A 22480-nucleotide genomic window follows, 5' to 3' on the forward strand; every position below is an offset into this window, starting at 1 on the left:
GTCAGCCAGCCAGCCAGCCAGCCAGCCAGCCAGCCAGCCAGCCAGCCAGCCAGCCTTCTTTCATAATGTTCCTGTCATCCCTGCAGAAATTCATGCTGCAGTTCAGACATATGCACAAAACAGCAGCATTGCAGAGGAAATTGCAGCTGTGTGATTCTGTGGCTGCAATAAATGTCTTTCCTTCTACGGCACTCTGTATTTATTGGGTCCCTGACTGCAGCCAGCCAAATGCACATGTCGAAGGACAAAGAACACCGTCTCTGCTGTGATCTGTACCAAATCCAGGACTTCATATCTGTCAGCCCATGGGCTGTATTTTAGTAAACTACTGGGAGAGATGACCAGATAAAAGAGTTAAAGATCCCTCCACAACCCATAAACACTCATGGTCTATGATGTTCACAAGAGCTTCTAAAGTAGAACTCTTACCTCATGTTTTACTGATAGAACTTACTGATCAAACGAAAATCCTTCAGGTTGAGGTTACTCTACTAGTTTTAGAGCTTGAAGTCTCTGCTGATGTATTCCCTACGAGTTACTACCCTTATCTTGGCCTTCTTCTTTGGCACTCCGTTGTCTCTGCACCCTGGCCAACAGGAGCTGCCATCCTACCCATATGCACACAGAAAGGTGGTGCCATTCAGTCAGTGCATTGTGGGTAAAATTTGTGGCTTAGCTGGCCCCTAAGTGCTGTGGTCTACAGGCCCTCCAAGCGATTGGAAACATCTGCTTAAAAGAAAAGCTTCTGTCCTTTTCACCCTGTTTACTGGTAAGCCCCACTGTGCCTGAAGTTTATTATTATTGTTGCATTCCATTTATAACCTACCTTTCCCCCAAGGAACCCAAGAAGACCTGCACACCTCCATTTTATCCTCACAACAGCAATCCTGTGAGTTGGTTGGGCTGAGCATCTGTGATTGGCCCAAATCCCCCCACTGAGATTCATGGCTAAGTGGGGACTAGAACCTGGATCTCCTCAGCCCCAGTCCAACATTTTTCACCACTCAGCCATGGAGCTCACTGGATGACTCTGGACCAGTTACAGAATGGAAGCCAACCTACCTCACAGAGTTGTTCATGTGATGTTAAGAGTTAGAGGAGGAGAATTATGTGAGCTACTTTGAGTTCCTCAAAAGGAGAAAAAAGTGAGATATAAATATAATAAATAAACAATAGTAGCCTTTTTTTATGCAAGCTGCCCAAATGTTACCAAAGAATGCCCTCCCATCTACGTAGCAAAACTGGCAGAATATTCATTGTCCAGCCCTAACAGAACAAAAACCTAGGTAGAAGCCCAGTGGATGAGGAATCTTATATAATGCTGACTGATTGTTGGGTGTGAAGGACAGAAAAGTAGAGGAAAGGAGGAACAGAATGGCATATCCTTCCAGAGGTCATGGCTGACTGACTAGAAACCTGAACAAACACAATCCATGCTGCAATATTTTGTTGCCAGGCCCACCCCTTTAACATACTGGTGTAGTGCTTACAGGAGAGCTAGACTGTAGATCCCTGTTGGCCATGGAGCTCACCAGTTGACTTTGGGCCAATCACTGACACTCGACCTCACCTGCCTCAGGAGGCTGTTGTGCATTTAAAATGGAGGGAGGAGGATGACCATGTAAGCAGCCCTAGGTTCCTTGCAGGAAGAAAAAAGGGTGGGATATAACTGTAATAAAAATAAATACTTTGGTCTCACATTCTTCAGAGAACGAAATGGAGAACATTATGTTCGACCTTGAAATCTGTTCAGAACATTCCATGAAATTTGGATCAGACAACCAGACAATAAATAACCATGTCAACATTACAGTGTTCATTATAAAGGCACCAAATAAAATTTAAGGTTCAGATACCATTCCTGCCATACAATATGAACCCATCTCTCCATGCCTTTCAAAGGAATTAGGAAGTCATAAAAAAATCCTTCACATTACAACTTTGGTAGTACATAAATAATTACCTTTCTATAGCTATTCACTTGGTTACAACAGAGTCAGGGTAGTGATTTATTGCAAGACGAAGTTAAAGGTTAATAAGCTCCAGAATCTTGCTCCAAAGAATTTTCTCTTGTCCTCCATGTGAAAAAGGAATATTAGCATTGCTCAGCAATAGCAACTCAGACCATGTGCATTTTAGAAGATTACCACTGCAGACTTAAATTATGAACCTAAATGTATCCATTCTGGGGGAAAAAAAGATGGGAAGGGATGAGTTTATGTTGGTGTGGCTCACAGGGAGGAAGGTACACTGGGGTAAAGAGCTGCTTAGGACCATTCTACTTTGGTGGAGCTACAACTTGATTAAATATTACCACTGTGTGACAGATAAAAGCAGATTGCTTGAGTAACTGGAGTAATTTGACTAAACAGTTTCAGTCCCTAGAATGGAATTTAGTCTACAACTCCTTCAAGCATTTTTGATAATAACTAAGTACAGTTTGCTAGATGCATTCAAGACCACTGCAATGGCTTCACAAACTGGCCATTGGCCAACATTGGTCTACCTCAATTCCTCTGGGAAGAATGTTGGGTTACCCAACTGCAGCAAAGTAGACCAGGAGTCCAAGTCCTGCTCTTCATTTATTCTTGGTTTCAGAACCAGTGTGTACATCTTGAATGCATTAGTGAGGAGTGAAACACATTGCAAAGTCAGAAATGTGATCCAACTGCAAATTCTATCCAGGCCCTTGTTCAGCCCTGAGACGTAGAATGTGGACAATAATGCATTGAAATCTAAACTTAATTTCTCACTGTTACTGTCATCTTGGCTGCTGGTGATGCCCCAGCTTTAGATTTTGTGTGTCAAGCAAGGGCAGACCTATGAGAGACCCTCCAACTCCATGATTCTGAAGATACTCTCTTGCACTTTCTCTGGGAAAAGTCCACACCAGCAGCTTCAAGGATGAATTTACTGCTAAACAGAGAAAGTCACAATCCAGATGCCTCTGTGGCATCTTCTCACACAAGACAGAGGTGCCAAACCCTAGGAAGGAAAACCCAAGACTGATGTCTCTGCCTGCCCAGCACAAGTTCTTGAGATTCTCTCCCAATGTACTGCCAGCCACTCACATTCACCCTAAGAGATGAGAAGATACATGAGAGACCTCTGCAACTTTGCCTCCCAGGTCAAACGTGGGCTTCTTGCAATCGTACAGGTAGCACTAGGGGCCTTTGTGCAGAGGAAAAGAAACCCACTGCACTGCCAAGAGGTCTTCTCCTCTGTTTGCTGCCTGATAGGTTTTCTTCTCCAGGATCAAAGCATCTGTGGGCAGTTCCATTCCTTTGGCACATTGGGCAAGAAAAACAGATTGGCTGAGAGGCTAAATCTGAGCAATGCAGTGATGAGCACCCTTTACTAATGCTAAGAGAGAAGGCCTCCAAAATTGAGGATGGAGATTGCCTGTTGCCCAAGACCTGCCAATAACCCACCTTGGGCACAGAGGAAGGAAAATCATTTATGGGGATGCAATGCCACACCTTTTTGAACCTCACACAGCAATCCACTTCATGCCTCAGCGTTTGGAACCAAACTTAATGCTGAATGGAATAAATTGCCAGTGGAATTATACACGTCTTTACACTACTCCAAGCTGTAGGCAAATGTTTTCATCTTGTTTGCATTTGTTTGCATTTTTCAACTCCTTTACACTGTAATAAATTGGAATGGGAGGCTAGCTGAGACTTGTAGACAGGCTGTCAATTCTTGTGTATACAGCAACTTTATCATTGAAAAATCAGCATTCTTACTTTCCTGTCATACCTGGTTTGGGAAGGGCCTGCCATAATGAGAAAATACATAATCTTTAATATATGTGGGAAACTTTTGCTGGTTTTGCTCACTAAGTAATTGTGCATTTTGTTTGGTAAATGACAGCAACTGCACTAGACTATATAGGAAATTGCTAAATTGCTTCCTTATGAATTTGTTCCGCTTTAGTTCTAACAGCCCCATCAGAGTCAGAAACATGAGCCTGGAAAACCAAAGGCATCAGCACTATCTGAAAACACTTCTACCAAAAGTTTTTATTTAAGATAATGAAATCTTTCACAGTGGGCGCAAAAAGCCAGAGAGCTGGGGGGTGGCGGCGGGGGGAATGAACTTTTGGTGCTTTTCCAATTAGATGGAGTTGCATAAGCTGTGATACCAAAGCAATACCTTGACTCGTGGAAGAGACCACCTCTTGGATCCACACCTTATTTATTTCTTATTTCTTTATTTGGAACACTTATATGCCACCCCATTTGCAAAAGCCTCAGGGTGGCTTCCAATTCAAATACATAAATAACTATACAAATACATAGTAGAGACATCCCGGCATAAATATAAAATCAATAAATAATTTCAACAGTTAAAATAATGTTTAAATAAAAAGGTCTTGGCCTGGCACCAAAAAAACAAATAATGACGGTGCCAGGCGGACCTCTCTGGGGAGCACATTCCATAAGTGGGGCACCACCGCAGAGAAGGCCATCCTCTGGGTACTCACTCTCCTAATATCTTTCACGGAGGGTTCCCGGAGGAGGGCCTCTGCCACCGATCTCAAGGAGTGGTAGGGCAAATATGCACCTCCCATGCACCTTGCCATCAGGAAGGGGTCTGAGAATGTCAGAGAAGCTCAGAGTAATGCTACCAGGCTGTTCTCCTCACAGGATCACCCAAGGCAGAATGGTCAAAGAGGAGAATCCAGGCTCAGATGAAATCCATCCTCTCCAGGAGTAAGTCACATCCTCAGAAGAAGATAGATCTCAGTAATGGTTTATGAGGCAGAGAAACTGCTGAGGTACAGCTAGGAAGCCACAGACTTGAATCTGTTGTTTCTTATGTATTGAATTTGGATGGATTTTCTTAATGTCATATTTGACACTAAATTTATTTATATTATGTAATACTTTAATATATTTATGAATTTGATGACAGATTCCACAAGCAACTGGCTTTTCCTGAATTACACATATTCCACAAATCTGTGGACTAATTTAAAGTTAAGTCTATATGGTAGGATAAATACACTTAAAATGAATGTGGTAGCTTAAATGGTTTATGTTCTATGTGCTACATTTCTATTTATACCAGGCAAGTATATTCAGAAACGTAATACTTTATTTTGTAAATTCCTAGAGGGTTTCCCTTCACCATTACTATACCCCCAAGACATGTAGCTTTCTATTTAAAGGGGTGGGTTTGTCTTCCCTGATCTTTCTTGTTCTCATAAGACTTATTGGTTGACTTGTACTATATTTCAGTCTTTTCTGCCATGATTAGAATTTTCTCCAAATGGACTGAATTGGGTTCCTGGTATGCCAAAACCATTAGGGTACTTCCTACGGTAATGATAGTAACAGAGGCATGAGTCATACTTTCGTATCCATTTCAGTTTGATTTATTTTCACATTAACCCTACAGGGAAACGCAGATTTAAACACTGGAAAGGGCATATTTGTCTGGCAGACTTGAATGGACAGGCTGATTTTTACTCTGCATCTGTTTGTAGGCCCTGATGATAACTTCCTACCACCCTCTGTTCTGTGTGCTTCCAGTCCACAATCCATGATTATCAATATCTATCATCACTGAACAATTAGAATACACTGAAACATAAGTTGAACAATAAATTGGAGCTTCTTGTTTTGTCCACCCAGTTTTGCCCACTTCATCATCACATATCTCAGAAAGAGTAATGCATCTTTGCTTTAGGAATAAAAAAAAATAAGTTCTGAGTATATGGGATGCCACGATCTCTTTTCAATAAAGACTTAATTAAACCAACCAATTGTTAGGGGTGCAAGACAGCTGACATGTCTCTTATTCGTATGTGTTGGCAATGGCTGCTTTGTTTCAGAAGGAGGCAATAATTCAGATAAAGTTTCATGTAATAAAATTGCAAGACCTTATACTATTTTCTAAGTTTCTCCTGTTTTTATTTGTTGCTCTGGTCTTGGCTTTAATTTCAAAATACTTCATTAAAAATGAATAGATTTGCAAGACCAGTTTTAACTTTCTGGAATGTTTCATTAGTTTAATCACAGGAAAAGTACGTGCAAGCCTGTATTTCCTCCCATCGGCCACTATGCTTACTCTCCAACGCCTACTCTGAGGGAGGCAGGAGGAGCACTTCTAAGAGTCTTCACCAAATGAGTACTATCTTGAGTAAGATGGAAGCACATCAGTGCAAACCAACATAGGAAGCCTAGACAGCAAATATGTGGCATCATCTGGTGGAGGTTTGCCAATTCCTCTTAATGCAGCTGCTGAAAGCAGCTCAAGCTGGCAGCCAGGACCAAATATTTTGGACAAAATATATCCAAACCTACGCCTTAGTAGGTTGAGCAATGGATATCAGATTGCACCAGGATCAGGCCTCCTTCTGCACAGATGAAACAATCAGATATTTAAGCATTGGGTAGATGAAAGGAGATTTGCATTTTGAAAGGTGTGTTTGAACCTGCGTAATGTCCATTTTCCACCTTCTCCTATATGCAGTATAAATTGATTTTATGCCATTTTTACTGATTTTCTCTCTCTTCTTTTTGTTCTTTCATAGATCTGTTTTTTTTTTTTAATCAATGACAGTTGTAGTTTGTTGGAAACACATTTCAAGGGACCATGTTGGTTCCAAAGAGGGATGCTAATACATAATGCATAACACATAAACTAGTGAATAATATCTTATGGAGATACCCCAGCAGTTGAGTGAAGAAATAATTGCATAATTGCAGTGATGGGTTGGAACCAGGTTTTTCTAGGTGCCTAAGCTTGTGAATAGGGGAGCAGGTTGGAACCAATGCATGTAACTTCCTAAGTCCTTAACAGGCTTTCTGTTGCCCTTGATACAGCAAGATTGTTTCCATGCACTCTTTCACCATAATCTTTTCTCTGTGACCAACCAACTTTGTGCTTTCCATGACTGATCCTGAAATAACTGGATAGCTATTGCCATTCAAAATAAGTTAGGAAATGTACCATTTTTATCTGCTGCTTAGAGCTTGTACCACTGCTGATAGCATTTCATTTGTATCCATCTCTCTCTTTCTCCACCTTGTCTCACATTACTAATGACACAGGACATAATACATTCATCATGTTCAGAAGCAGTGCCATCACTTGTTCCAGATCAGCTGGTGTAGAATGCCAAGTGAAGCACATGGCCTTGGAAGCATGGCTGAGGTCATGCCAAAGCTAGTATACTCGGGTTCTAACACACATTATGCTCCGAAAAGGCAATTTCTAGCACATTCAAATCCTCCCTTGCTCAGAGCAATTAGCACTTTGAATATAGCTACATTGTTGGCAAAGCTTAAGATCTCTGGGTTAAGTTATGATCTGTCCAGGAGAACAATTTCCATTTCAGAGTAAATGAAAGATTCATGTCAGCCCTTTAAAATCTTCAAATTTAAATCCCACATGTACAAGCAAGAACAATGCATTTCAAGAGCTTTTGTTCATGCTGTTTTCCAATATCTAAAGTCATAATGAGTCTAGCAACACTATCAATGCTGGTGGAATTACCACCCAAAGTGGTAATTTCACCTAAAGTGAAAATCAAAGTGGATTTTGAGGTTCTTACTTTCTTTATTTTCTTTTTACTTTAAGTTTTTATATGCTGTCCCATTACTAAAACTCTCTGGATGGCTGGATGGCTTCTTTAGGTTAGACATCTGAGGAATTCTGAAGGAACCCAAAGAAGTAGGACAGAAGGTCTGTACATCTCTGTGTTGTCACTGGGGATTTCTTAAAGGTAGTTCTGAAACTTTGACAACAGCTAAAATTTCTGAAGAATATTGGAAGAAGTAGGAATGTCAGAGAAGTCCCTAATAGAGTCACATTTCTATGAATCTGACCCATAGAAATGGCAGTAGATGAACTTCCATTGGCAGTTTCGAAAAGAAAATGCAAATCACCATGGAAATCTGCCATGAAAATCCCTGGGAAGTTGTGGGCTTCCCTACACTGGAGCATTAAAGATGCCATCTGAGAGGGGTGGTTTAAGTTCGAGTCCTGCAATGAGCAGGCGGCTGACTCCCATGGCCCTCTGGCCCCTTCAAATTCTACATTCTGCGATTCTGTGATAAGGAGAAGCAACACCTGAAACACACAAAGGAGAGAAGACAACCCTCTATTTAGGAAAGACAACTGTCTTACCATCCCTAAAAAACACCCGTTTCCTTCAATGTGAAAGAGTGATCTGAATTACCGCCAATTTCCATCTTTCCGTTACTCTGTACCTTCTGTTTCTGCCTCCTGTTCTCTTTCATGGCAGGCAATTTCACACATTTGAAAACAATTCTGGATCTGTATGAACCTGAGCCCAGTCTTTGACCATATGCTCTAAATGTGCAAATAACAGTGTGGGATGGTGTGATGGCAAAAGAGCCACCAAATCATTTCTGATTCTCTGCTATGTTCTCCATTTCTTTTCCAAAAAGGTGGAACCATATGTGAGCACCTTACCCAGCTGTTTCTCACAATTTCAAACACACACACACACACACACACACACAGGGGAAAGATATAGATTCTTGAAGTCTTCTTCATCAAGCAGAGTGTCCAGAACGTCTTTCATGCTGCTTGTTTTGATATAGTATTTGGCTCATGATACTGCAGAAACATCTACCTCATGGGCAGCCAAAGAAATATTTTCCTGTAATCCTCCTTTCGGCTTCTTCGCATCAAACCCTTCCATATTCAGGGACAAGCTAGATCTTCTGTTCTCAGAATCATGGCATCTGTTGTCATGTCTTCAAGCTATTGCTCTAAAATTTCTGTGACTCTTATGACTGCCCTATATAAAAACCCTTTCTTTTCCTTGATAGCATTTCTGCAATATGGCTGAGCTGCTGCTTTATCATCCTTGTTTTGAGTTTATTTAAAAAACAAACAAATTTTCCCTTCAGTAATCAACACTGCTTTTCCTAGCTATATATTTCTTTTATATAGCTTGTACTGCCAATGCTCATATCCATCACAGCTTCCTGTAGTTAAATTGGATATTATATATAAGCCATATGCCTCCTTCCTAGGGATGTGCAAACCAGCAAAACTCAAGCTTGTCAAAGTTCTCCTAATTCCATCTCAAAGCAAGTCCATATGAGTTTTATCTTGTTTTCTTCTGCATGAAATTCCATATACTTTTCCATACATATATTTCCAAATGCATGCATCATTTGTGCTTGTCTTTGAAATATCCAAGTGATTCAACCATATTTACACCTTTGACAGCTTCCCTCTCTGGACGTAACTCAGAAGTGGCAAAAACAGGATGGCCTCACATGGAGAACACCTCAGGTTCTGTCCTTTCTTCAAGCAGTTCTGTAGTGTTACTTAATTTCCCCACAACTAATACTTTAGTGGGAAATAGGAGTGCGAAAGAATTTTGTCTGAGCAACACTAGAGCACAATTCCCCTACGTGGCATCCTCCAGATGTTCTGAACTACAATTTCCAGCTCCCTGATCACTGGACATGCCCTCTGGAGCAGAGAGGAATTGAAGTCCAAAACATCTGGATGGCACAGGGTAGGGAAGCCTGGGGTAGAACACTAGCAGGCTGGCTAGTAGCAGGGGACCATGTTATCCATATTTTCCTGATATCTCCACATGTAAAACAGCTCAGTGGTAACTAGAAGAGAAACAAAAATGTTGACGTGTAAAAGCAACAGTGAAGAAGCCTGGAATGTCAGTTTCAGCTGGAATTCTGTTTCCCATGCCATGTCCTCACACAACCCCAGAAGAAACCCTACTATCCTATGACCCCATAAGCGTGTCTAGAGGGCATGAGATTATTTCCTTAAAGTTAATTCCTTTGAGGGAACATTTAGTGCAGTGGAACTTGAACTCTCATCTCACAAGGCAGTTTCTTTTTTGTACATAGCAGGAACGTCACTTCTGATCAGGCAATGCTTGATATTTTAAATATACCCCATTTTCCCACCTAATGCAAACTCCCCCTTATTTCATTGTGGAGCTGGTGTTGTCACCCTGCTCTTAACTTTTAAAAGCTCTGCTAAAATGGCACGAACCAGCAAGATCCATTACAGATCAGAATAATTTATCAGTACAATCTATTTTAGTGTCATACTTTTATTACAAGTTGAAAACTTTCCTTCCATATTAAAAATAAATAAATTCTTACCGTATTCATTCAACTGCATCTGCACCTAATACCTTGGGAAAGGGGATGGATCATCACTTTAAACTTTCTTGCAATTTATTAGACCACATTGTTTTCACATGCCATTCAGTTTGCTCCTTAAGCCTTTCCTCTACCTTTCCAAACATCTCCATAATTTTTTAAAGTCTGGTTAGAGACTTCCATACTGCTGCCACACAAGGCCATAGAAAAGCTCTTTAAAGGTCCCTCTCTCCTCGTAATCAGTGAATGATCCTCATAATTCTCAGGCATTTGAAAGCTAGTGGCTCTGTTCCAACACCATACAACTCATGTACAAGACTGAATTTCATTGGTTTCTCATATATGAGGTGTGTCCAGAAAGTAATGAAAATTATATTTTAAAAAATCTTTTATTGAAAAGTTTTACACTTGAGCATTTTCTCCTTTAAAGTATACACCTTGTTGGTCTGCACAACACTCCCAGCAATTTTTCCATTCTTCATAGCATCCCTGGAAGTCTTCAAGTGGGATGGCATTCAAAGCCTGCAAAATGGCTCTTTGGACGTTATCCACACTACCAAAATGGTGTCCTTTCAAACCATCCTTCATCTTTGGGAAGATGCAAAAGCTGCAAGGAGTCAGGCTGGGGCTGTAGATTGGACAGGGAAGCACTATGATCTGTTTTTAATGACCGCAGTTCTTCTCTATTGCCCCTCCCTGCTGCTGTAAATCCTGATTATTCTCAATGTCCACCTGATCAGTTTGGGAGGGTGCCCTTGAGATAACCGCCCCCCCCCCCCCGGCACTTCTTTCACTTCAACATCTGAGATTTCTAGTTCACTGGGCCCCTCATCACCTGATGAGTTCAAATCTGCCTAACCTTGGAATACACACCAAGAATAACAGTCCCTTTCATTCCCAACAGTCGGCATGTTAACATCAATGTCCAAATAGCAAAAAAATGGTACCTAGTTCATTTAGAGTGGCTATACATAGAGATCTTCCAAAGGAGCAAATCCATCACCAAATAAATGAGGAAACAATGTGCAGAAAACCTAAATGTTAATTTGTAAGAATAGCTCTAAATTCAGAGGCCTGAATTAGATTAGGCAGCTCCACTGCCTGCATTCCCAAAGCCTGTCTCCATTCAACCATTCAGTCTATTCCTCTGTGCATCCATCTGAGTTTCCTCTACAAGGGTGCTGAACAGGAAAGTATTTTACTAAACTGCAGTTTAAGGAACTTGAGAAAAGAAGGAGATTGGAAGGTTTATTTTTGTTGTTGTACTTCAAAGAGCATTGCTGTGCAGCTCTGCATCACTTGCTGCCATTCCATTTCATCTCACACTTGCTGATGATCAGTGTCAAAAGAGCCTTTTGAAATGAAGAGCCACACTTGACAGGATCTCCAATAGCACCAGCAAACCTACACTATGAAAGTTTTCCCAGTAAACACAGTCATTTGTCATTGGTTTCCTCTTGACCGGTTGTCACAGGGTGCAAAACATCAAGCACTTGGTTTTTGTCCTCTTCCAAAGATAACTCGGATGTGTGACTAAAAACTGCAAGGGGTCACAGCACTAAACAGATGAACAAAAGCAACAAATCAACCCCATCTTAGATATGAGCAGCAGAAAATAATGTGACATTAGAGCACACGAACACCAATAAAAGGTTCACAAGCAGTAGCAGTTGGTGGGGAGCTCTAATCTCTTCCCAAACACCCTCATATTAATCCAAAGGGCAGTTCACACATATAGATGGAGCCTGGCAGAATCTGAGAAGCCACAAACATAGATGGGCACAATATGAATTTGCAAGAGGTTTGGGTCAGTGCTAGAATACACACTTTGCAAGCAGATACAAAAATCCCAGTTCAGTCCATGGGCATCTTCAGGAAGAGCCTGGAAAGATTCATGCAGAGGTTGGGAAGGAAAGACCCTGCTCAGTTTCTGGTCCGCATAGGCAAGACTGAGATATAGGATGTAATTTTGGGTATGTCTAGCAGGAAAAAGTTCCACAATTGCCTGCATGCCCCATCCCTAGTTAATTCTTACTTAATATTTATATTCTGCTTTTCCAGGCAAAGGTCATACCTTTGATGTAGATATAAGTAAATATCAATATCATTTACAGCAATGCCACCTGCATTGCAAACCTTCCCTGGCTAGATATTCTCAAGATGCCTTGTGCTATAACTCCCTGATTATTAGCCAGAAGTGAGTAGAAGAAAAAGAATACAATATGTACACTTGCAGTAAAATTCAAGGAGCACAGTTTATCCCAATAAATAAATAAATAAATAAATAAAAAACTAGCTTGCTACAATTGCCTGTCACACCATAGGCCATGACAGTCTTCATTTTCACAGATACTCTCCCTGAAAACTTCTTTAGGCAAATAAAAAGTTATGCACTGGAAAGGTCAGTCCTATATGGCCATGTTGCCTCCTCCTGACAGAGACAGCCCAGCCTCCTGACCCGTCTCTTTTGGAGGTGCACAGCTGACTTCGGAAAAGCTGGATTTAGAAAATGAGTTATGTTATATGAAACAGCGCTAGTAGGCATAGTTGTATGATCATTTCACCAAATACTGACACGAGCATTCATATTTTAGATCTCTGATCCAAGGAAGCAACCAAGCACCTTAAATATGCTCATCCAGTTAGCCCCTTAGCTATTTAATATTTTCTAACCACCCAAACAATAATCTGTGGCAGGCAAGTGGGATCCACCAAAGTGAACAAGCCAGCTCTATACTGGTCGCAGTGGCTTAACTAACCTCCTATTTTTGCTTCCCGTCCGGGACTGCAAAAACCAAAAGGTTGATCTCAAGCTCCTTATGGAGCACAATGCAGCCCTGTACGGCAGATATTGCCCAGCAAGCTTCATGGCCAAGCAGCTACTTGAATCTGATTATTTGCACTCATGCATTGGCTGGGGTCCTATAGGGCTTGACTTGGCCAGAAGGTCCCCTGCCTGTAGACCTGTGCTGGCATGCCTGGGAAGCCCCACCAACTGCTCTATGAGCGGCCACCCTGCCTGACAGCCTCTGACAACCCTCCCAACACAAGAAGCTCCATCTTGCACCCCCTGCAGGCTTGTACATTCCACTGCACTTAGTATGCTGGGCACAGCTGCGTGACTCCAGGTGGGTGGAGAAGGAAGTGGAGATGGAACAGCATTACTGCACCCAACCTTGTTTCCAAGTTCCACCTCCTAGACTGGCTTTTGCACTACATGTTAGCAGAGTACATATCAGTTTGTTAAACATCAGAGCTTGCCCCATTCTCAACCCCCAATGCAACATCTTTTGGGGAGTAATGTTCAGACTGGCCACTTCCCAATCACAGCTGTTTGCAAAACAGAAGAGTAGAGTTGGAAGGGGCCAGAGGTCCATCAAGTCCAACCCCCTGCTCAGTGTAGGACTCCATGTTAAACCATCTCTCCCAGATAGCTGTCCAGTTACATCCTGAATGCTTCTAGTATGCTGACAACTTCCCTAGGGAATTGGTTCCATTGTTATACTTCTCTGACAGTGAGGACATTTTACAGGAATCTAGTTTCCTGTAACATGGACCCAATATTTTGTGTCCTGCCTTCTGGGATGATCAAGAAGAGATCCTGTCCTCCCTCTTTGTGGCAACCTTTCACTTGGCCTTGTGTAGCCACATCACAGTGTTGACTCATATTCAGCTTGTAATCTACAACCATTCCCAGGATCCTTCTCACTGGCAGTACTGTTGAGCCAAGTATTCCCCATCTTGTAACAGTGCATTTCATTTCTTTTTCCTAAGTGCAGAACTTGGCATTTGTCCCTAAAGAATTTCATTCTGTTGTTTTCAGCCTAGCGTACAAAAATCACCTTGAATCTTACTTTTTGTCTTCCATGGTATTAACTATCCCGCTCAGTTTTGTGCCACCTGCAAGTCTGATAACTGTTTCCTGCACTCCTTCATCCAAATCCTTAGCAAAAATGCTGAAGAGCACTGGGCCCAGGACTGACTCCTGTGGCACCCCACTTATTACCTCACTCCAGTTTGAAAAGGGGCCAGTGGTGAGCATTCTTTGAGTCTGATTCTGTAGTCCCTTATAAATCCACTTAATAGTTGCTCCATCTAGCTTTTTTTGCTAGTTTGCTAATTAGGCACTTTCTCAAAAGCTTTGCTGAAGTCAAGATACAGTATGTCCACAGCAGTCCCACTGTCCATCCAGGAGGTTACCCAATCAAAAAATTGAAATCAGCTTAGTCTGGCAGAATTTTGTTCTTGAGGAATCCATGTTGGCTTCTGGTAATCACTGCATTGCTTTCAAGGTGTTTGCAGATGTACTGCTTTAGAATCTGCTCCAGAATTTTCCCGGGGATTGTTGCCAGACTGACTGGCCTGTAGGTCCCAAATTCCTCTGTTTTTCCCTTCTTGAAGATAGGGACAACATTAGCCCTTCTCCAGTCACCTGGCACTTCCCTTCACAAGGCCAAGGACTCCAGCAGCTGGACACTGAGACACAAATTCTGGCTGAACTAGCCTGGGGATTGTGCTGTCTTCTTTTTTAAAAAGGTGGAGAAGCCACCAAAGAAACAACCATGAACCATCACAATACACCAACAGCTCTTTTCTCAGAGTTAATCCGTAGGGAGGGTGGGAGCAAGGATTACAGGCAATCAGGCATAGAGGCATGGCCAGGAGAAATCTAAACTCCAACTAAATAAACATACAAGCATGGGGATTTTTCCTACTTTTATGGGATGTTCCACATTCAGGACAGGTTGGTGCCATCTCAAGAAAGCAGAAAAGTACTTTAATTCATGGACAGAAAACAGAAACTTAAGAGACAAATCAAACCCTAAGCATGTTTGTTGTTAGGAATAAGCCCTCTTTGAACTCAGCAGGGCTTCCTTTTAAGTAAATACAGCAAAAGATTTGGCTGTGCAGCCCCCATACCGGGGACGGGACCCTGCAGCTTAATTGGACAGTGAGGTGATGGCCCACCTTTGAGCAGGGCTTTTGATGAGAATTTTGCATATAAATAAATAATTTTAGAGAACTGCACTGCACACCTTGAAGTCTGAAGAAAAACTGCAGCACTAGAGATCACACTATGTGGAAATGTAGCCCATATAAAAATGGGGGTTAGCATTTTGCTTATTTCAACTTATGAAAAGTTCAGCCCCCATGGCTTGGGCAGAAGGCAAAGGTGCATTTTGTACCAATAGATTTGGGAAACAGAAGAGAGAGGTCTGCTTTCCCCCCTCAACAACCAAAGAATAACCTTAGTGGTGCTTAGCATTCTGCACAGATGCACACACAAACTGTACATTACGGTATGCTGCTTTTTTCCACCTATGTGTTGCGAGCTGGTTTGAGAGAAAAGCAACACACAAATTCGGAAATAATGAAATGTCTCCCAGCATCTTCTGAAATGCTCAGAACATTTCAACCCCATTCCAAGGGCGCACAGTGAGATGTTACAGCTGTGAGAGTTGCACCCCGGGTCTAAAGAGGGCTAACCCCCCCACCCCTTTAGATGGGGACTCCAAACATGCGAATTGTAGCAATTCGGCTAACGGCTGTGAAAATTGCCCTGTAACACCCGCCTGCCCTGCACCCACAGGCCAGGGCTGCAGAATGGGCAAAAAATAATTAGTGCAGGGCTCTGAACATTGCTCCTTGGAGCAGGGAAGGCCCTGCCATGCCTGCCATGGGTCAGGGCCCTAGACCATGTGAATTGTTGGATTTGGCCAAATTGCCAGATTTATTTATTTATTTATTTATTTATTTATTTATTTAAAGCTTTTCTATCCAGTCCCCTACAGCCCCACAGCATCCTACCATTAATATACTAAAAACCCAATTAAAATCAATTAAACATTAAAATAACAGGAAAATAAAAAGGGTTTTGCCTGATGCCAAAAAGAATATAATGTCAGCGCCAGACAAACCCTGGGGAGCGTATTCCATCGTTGAGGAGCCACCAAAGAAGGCCCTCCTCTGGGTACTCTCCCTCCTAATCTCCTTCAAGGAGGGATCCCAGAGTAGGGCCTCCACCTCAGATCTCAAGGGGCACATAGGGAAGAAGGCACTCCTGGTGATGGTGTCCTTCAACCAGATCTAGTTCCCATTGTTCCCTGCATCCCCAAATCTGTTCCCAAGGGCCCTCCAGTTGTGCAAATGCTCACTGGCTCAGATAAGACTGGGTTTAGCCCATGGCAGGCTTGTAATTTTCTTAACTCTGAAAAATAATTCTTAACTTCAACAGCTTTTGTATTAACATTGCCATGCTGTTGGAATGGAGAGAATAGGCTTCCATTTTTCAGCTTGAACATCAATACTTAAAGATGCTATATATAACCAAACTACACAGTTTGGGCACATTGTGTCCCGCCTGCTCTCAGAGTTCCTCTAATTTCCCTGTTTGCTATACTGTGAACCAACTTCATCTCAAAACTGGATCTGAAAAGAAAATATCCAAGTATTGAAAGAAACGGGGAGGGAAACAAAGCTAAATGCTTCATAATTATCTTCCCATTGCAACAATTATCGATTTCTTTATGAATTTCACAGAAATTTGTCAGGGGACTGTCAAGGGCAAGATTGATTCTTTTGCCTGGGGGAATGCTACAATATCAGCATAATTAGCCCCCATCAGTGCATTTTCACAATCCCTTTTGACATTTCTCATGTAACGGTAAATTAGCACCATTTTGACAGCTTCCATCCACATCAGCCACCAACAAACAAAAAGATACCTTAATCGCTTTTTCCTAAATAGTTTTTTTAAAGGGAGTACATGTTGTAATTACTGTAATAATCGGAAAGAAATTAAATGGAAGAGGTAAAATAATAACAGTGGTCATGGCCCTTTGTGATGCTTTCACAGTGTACGCAGAGATTCTTGAGATTGAATGGCATTGCAAGTATTCAAACACATGTATTTCCACAATGCTCCTGAAGGATATTGGAGAGCATCTGGAAATCATGTAACAACAATCATCTTGTCACTCCAATTTGGGAGTGAAAAGGACCCAAGAGATTATTTTGCCCCAATGGAGAAAGGATTAATGGCCATCACCTGCACCACATCACTTTTGCTTGCCTAGATTTTGAATGTCCTGCCAGTTCCATCCCAATGGAACCCATGGAAGCAAAACCCACCTTGGAAGATGCATGAGGCTTTTCGTGGTCCCCCATAAATTCTTCAGATGCTGACCAGGCAGAACAAATTTCACCTGGACTTTCATGTCTACCAAGTTCACCACAATATCCACTACCTAGATGGCATGCTTTGGTGTCCTCTTCAACAGGAAAACTCATTTCAGCTTACTTACTTCCTGCACACTTGCAACTTTCATGGCAGTTCTAACCCGTTTCCACTGTCCCTTTGATTATTGTATCCGAGGCCAGGCTATCTTGTTAGCTGTAGGTTACGCAAAGTTCATTTTGTTCTTATCTCCCCTCGCTTCTGAGACAGGAAATTCAATATGGCCATCGTTTTTCCCTATGTGGCCTCCCTCTGGCCAATTATTTTTGGGGCCTTCCTCTGGCCAACTACTTTTGGGGTGTTTTGGGGTGCTGCAATTGACAGCAACTGCTACTATGACTTTACTTTGAGAGTCTGAGATGGAGGCCATCCTCACCCCGTCTCTCCCCACTATGGCTGAAGCCTGGCCCAGCCAGGGCAGCCCATCACGGTTGGAGGCTGGCTGCCAGGCCATGAGCTTCCTCCACCGTGCACTGCTTATACCTCACAAATGGGCACAGGTGGCTTCACATTTGCTTGCGTGCTGAAATCTTGTAACCAGCAGCCTCAAAAATGGGCTTGCCATTTATGTGGGGAAAAGCCCCCTGCCATTTCCCCTCCCACAAAAGGGATTAGTGTCACACCGGTATTTTTGCCTGAAGCTGCTATCTCTGGAGGAATCTCATTATTACATATTTTGTTATCTCCCTTATGAGTGCAAAAATTCTCCTTACCATTTGGCCGGTTGATACAGTTGATGACTAAACTCCCCTGAGACAGACATGCATGAAACTTTCCTGAGCAATGTTGATAACCTTAAAGATCATACCTTTTAATTCAGAAAGCCCTGAAGATTAGTTTGAATTCTACTCCATCTGAATGGTGGCTACTAAAAGACTTCCAGGCATCACAGTGGCCCTTCTCAGGCATTCACTCGGTGTTCAACAGACACACAAAGGGGTGGGGAGAGAACAAAGGCAAGGGGGCCTTCTACGTTGCCACTTTCACCACATTCCTTGTGTTGAGAGAGGACTTCTGGATTGGGTGAAGATCCTCTTCTATGTTTGCTGCCTAATTTTCCAGGGTTCTAAATCACATTTCCTCCCACCCCCAAGAGAAACGCTTCCCTGAAGCAGTTTATCTGCAACCCCTGGTGAGTGATGCCAATGGCAACCAGGCAGAGTAGGGGGAGAATGAAGTGAGGTCCTTGCTCACATTTTCCACCACTTTGCATGTTTATTAAACAATGAAGGGAACTCTCAGACAAGTCCAGTGCTTGGGAGAGCTCTGATCTATTTCAGACTGGACATAATACCTTCTGCAACATCAAAGCCTCTGAGATATAATATCTACTTTCATGCCAGGAGAAGTCACTGGACTTGATGCTTGTTGCTGAACACATTATTGATCCTAAAACAGGCAGATTTGCTAAGAGACCTTGCAGTTTGCTCCAGTAGGTCTGGCCAGTTGAAAAATAAAAATGGCCAGAGTTGTGTCGAGGGTGGGAGAATTATGGCTCCGCAAAGATAGAGACACAAAGGCCCTTGAACACCTGCACTGGTCGAGAGAGACTTTGTCTAGGTGCAGGAGGTCCATGTTTCTTAGGACCACAACTTTTAGAATCCCTGACCATTGGCTATGCTGGCTGGACCTTATGGGAGCTAGCCCCCAAAATAACTAGGGAGTACCAGATTACATTGTCTGATCCAGAGTAACATATTTTATGCATGAATTACCCTTAGCCTTCTGATATCTCTCACCCATTCTTTCTTGTCATCACTCATAGTCAAAAATGAAAGAACATAAGCTCTGCACAAAGGAATCTCGTTCTAGTGACCACTCAGAGGCACATGCTGTTTCTCTGCTACAAACCTTTCCCAATTTGGCCACAGCTTCATTCACCTTCCCCTCCCCCCCCCTTTGCATGTGGGGAGAAAGGCACATTCCAAGGATGGCCAAAATGTCCTTGACAGTATCTTCTAAAGCTGATGGAATCCACCAGCTTCACGTCATTCTTCAAGAGTGGACCTGAGACACTGACTTCAAATGCTAAACCTCAGAGGGAATACATCCTGTCTGAAGAAGCACACATCTCATTTCTCCCTGTGTATGTATTTTTGTTTATTTGTTTAAAGGAGCCTCTATCCTATGTTTTCTACCTTCCATTTAGCAAATGTTAGCTATACTGATTAATATTCCTCAACAGTCAGACCCTGTGTGGTGGAGCATTAATATAACATTTTTAAAAATGAAGTTCCTGTTCTACTTGAGTTATTTGGTAAATATTTGGTAATCTATCTTGATACCTTCCTGTCTGTCAAGGGCTGTTGCCTGCTTGATGCCTCTGCTTGAAAAGAAGACAACAGCAACAAGGAGGACACTTGCAGCCATCTCAAATCCCATCGGCCTTAATTTTCTTCCAGGAGGCCACAGTTTCCAGGGCTTCCCCCACAACATGAGTCATTCAGTACACGTTGCATGTGGCATTTGCTTTGGTGTAAATGCATAATGATACAGAACGCAGGCTGAAAAGGTGCCAACCTGAACTGACCCAGAATGCATCCCTTCCACTGCTGTATTAATTCAAGAGACTTTACGGAAGCACTTGTCCTGATTATTTATGGAGATGTCCTTGATCTATTAGGATTTGCTGATGCAAGCATTGCTCTGCTGAGACAGGAGAGACTCCTCAGAATTGAACACTTCCGTGCTTTATAAACCTATTCCTTTATCTGACAGGGCAGAATTCTTAAAAGGACACAAGAAGAACCGTGCTGGGTTAGACCAAGGGCCCACCTAGTCTGTTCACACAGTGGCCAACCACTGTGCAAAAGTACCTTCCCTCCCATGCTTCTCAGCAGGTGGTTTACTTAGGCATACTGGACCTAGCACAATGCCATCTGGGCTAGTGGCCACTGATCACAATCTCCTCCGTGCATTTGACCCATACTCTTTTAAAGTCACCCAAATGGGTGGTCATCACTGGTGGCAGTGAATTCCATATCTGTAGGAATAAGTGCTTCCTTCGAGCTCTCCTGAATTTCCACAAATCCATTTCATGGGATGAGCCCAGGTTCTATTATTAGGGAGGGGAGAGAAAGCAGGTCTCCTCATCCACTTATGCCACACCAGGCATGGTTTGCACACCTCCGCTATGTCTCCCCTCACCCGCCTCTTCTCTAGGAGGACAGTCCCAGCTGTTGCAACCTTTCCTTGTAGGGGGAATGCTCCCTAAGCCTTTGATCATTCCAGTGTCCTTCTCTGCACTTTTCCAATGCTATCTTTATAGAGTAAGCTGATAAAGTCTCCTCGTTTCTAATGCAGGAGACAGAGTGGGATAATTGCTTGTGAGCAAGTGCATCCAGAAGCTCACTTCCTGAATTATCCACATGAAACTGAGCTCTGCCTGCTTCTCATGGCTTCACTCCTCCTAACATGCATGTCAGCTAGACCTGACCCTGCAAAGAACACAGATGTAAGAACAGCCATACTGGTTCAGATCAAAAGACCTATCGGCCCTGGTTCTATTCACACTGTACAGTGATGACACACAGCTCCTTTACATCTTCAGCAACAGAGGCTGTGGATGCGCTAAGATGGTGCCTGATCACAGAAATGGACCTGGTGACTGCAAATGCACTGAATCTCAATCCGGAGAAGACTGAGTTGCTGTTAGTAGGTGGTTCCTCTCACCAGCTGTTCAACCTGTCCAGGATTGGCTTGCACTCCCCTTGAAGGTTCACGTTCATAACTTGGGGTGCTCCTTTGTCTTTGTCCTTCTACCAGCTGTGCCCCTATCTGGATAGGAGAAGCCTGGTTTTGATCCTCTACACTCTAGTAATCCCCAGACTAAATTACTGCAATGCACCCCACACAGGGCTGCCCTTGAAGACTGTTCAGAAGTTGCAGCAACATGCAGTGTCCAGAATAATGACTAGAAGCAGAAGACTGACCCAGACACTTGCATCAAGATCTGTCTCCTCCAGTGGAGGATCAATCAGTGGCAGCAACTAAAAAAGCCTTCTCAGTCACAGCGCCCACCCCAATTATGGAATAAGCTCCCCTATGAAGCTTGCAAGGCATCCGCTCTCCTGTCTTTTCAGTGCCAGGTTAAGACTGCCCTCTGTAAATCAGCTCTCAATCATTCATTGGGGTGTCATGTTAGCGGCTGAGCAGGCCTAGGGGTTTCAAACCTCCCTTGTAGTTGCTTTAAAGTTGGTTTTACATGCAAAACTAGAGAGCCAGTCTGGTGTGGTGGTGACTGGGTACCTGGAAGGTCTGGGCTCTAGTCATGGAGCCATGGAGCTTTCTGGGTAACTTTGGGCCAATCTCAGTTTCAGAGGCTTGTTGTTGTGAAGATAAATAGAGCTATGTACACTGCCTTGGGTTCCTCACAAGAAGACCAATGGGATATAAGTTTAATGCAAGAATCGTAGAATTGGCTTTTTAAATTTTATAATAAATTCTCATATTTTTATTTCCTGCATTTTATATGGCATTTTATTTATATTTTATGTGCTGCTATAAACTGCCCAGAAAGCTTCAGCTATTGGCAGTATAGACATAAAATAAAATGAGGTCTTGTATTAACCAGGAGTGGATATGGCTTTAGGAAAGGATTGTGCAAATTCATACGGAAGCCCATGGACTGTTATTAGCCATAATAGCAGGATGGAAATTCTGTTAAAAAGGGATTACAAGTAGTTGGAGAGAAAGAAAGGGAAGAGTCATCACCTCCCTGTTGTCTGTGTGCATTTCTAGAGATGCTTGGTGGCTCACCAGTGGAAAGCAATGCTGACTTTACCTGCATCTTTGGGACAATTCCCATATTGTTGTGCCCATAAGTCAACTCCAAAATGATTCTCTGAATTTACTGTTATACATATGCAAGGAGAATGGCTTAAGAGTTTCTGATGGAGCCTCAACTCTGAGGTTTTGCAGGCTTGGGCTTATCTTCCCATCTTCACCTCAGAACTCAGAACTCAAAGGAACACCTCAGGTTGCTGTGGCAAGAGCAGTGATTTAATGCAAGTCCTTTTTTTGTGCCATTCGAGCCAAGCATGTCTGCCAGGTGGATGTGATCTTGGGTACTAGCTAGTCCTCCACCTCTCTACAATTATCATTTTTTAATGAC

This window comes from Varanus komodoensis, unplaced genomic scaffold (genome assembly GCF_004798865.1).
Source record: "Varanus komodoensis strain SLA01 unplaced genomic scaffold, ASM479886v1 scaffold11, whole genome shotgun sequence".
NCBI lineage: Eukaryota > Metazoa > Chordata > Lepidosauria > Squamata > Varanidae > Varanus > Varanus komodoensis.